The sequence below is a fragment of the Peromyscus californicus genome, unplaced genomic scaffold (genome assembly GCF_007827085.1).
Source record: "Peromyscus californicus insignis strain IS unplaced genomic scaffold, ASM782708v3 Scaffold_4__1_contigs__length_199733344, whole genome shotgun sequence".
Taxonomy (NCBI): domain Eukaryota; kingdom Metazoa; phylum Chordata; class Mammalia; order Rodentia; family Cricetidae; genus Peromyscus; species Peromyscus californicus.
In genome coordinates, this window is record NW_026294562.1 from 199,140,600 (window position 1) to 199,141,266 (window position 667).

Below are 667 nucleotides of genomic sequence, written 5' to 3' on the forward strand. Positions count from 1 at the left end.
GAAGGACCCTGTACAAATTCTGACTGGCAGGTCGCCTGGAGGGCCTGATTGGCTAGTGAGGCCTGAGTGACAAGAGCACCTCCCATAGGGTTACACTGTGCTTAAAGATACAGCACAAAGATTCCTGATCCTGCCTTCCACCCCAGACCCAGACCTTCTCTGAACCAGCAGAGAGATGCATTTCAATGGCACCTGCCCCTGGCTCTAATGCTCTCTTCCTGCCCTCCATAAGCCCTTCCCCTTCATCCTCCTGGACACAATGTGGACAGCTAGCTTGTACACCCCACAATACTACTATGTGGACTGGAGTAATTACCTGTCACACAGGAGGATGGATACCCAGAATATTAACAACTAAAGAGAGATTTAAGCACACAAAAGGAGATGTTTGTTAGGTGGCTTCACGCTGAGTTCAGGTGAATTCAATGTACCTTTTATCTGCTTCTCACAGGGACTTCAGACAACTAGGAAAGGAAAGCAGGAACTACATCACAAAAAAGATAATAGGTCTTTCTCCCATTAGAAAGCTGGATGATGGCTCCATTGCTTAAGGAGTTTTATTCATGAAGTTCATAGCAAAGTGTTGGCAAATTAAATAATAATAAAGAGTAGTCTTCCTGGATGGTTGAATACTTAGGGAATAATGGAGCAAGGAAGAATGCATTTG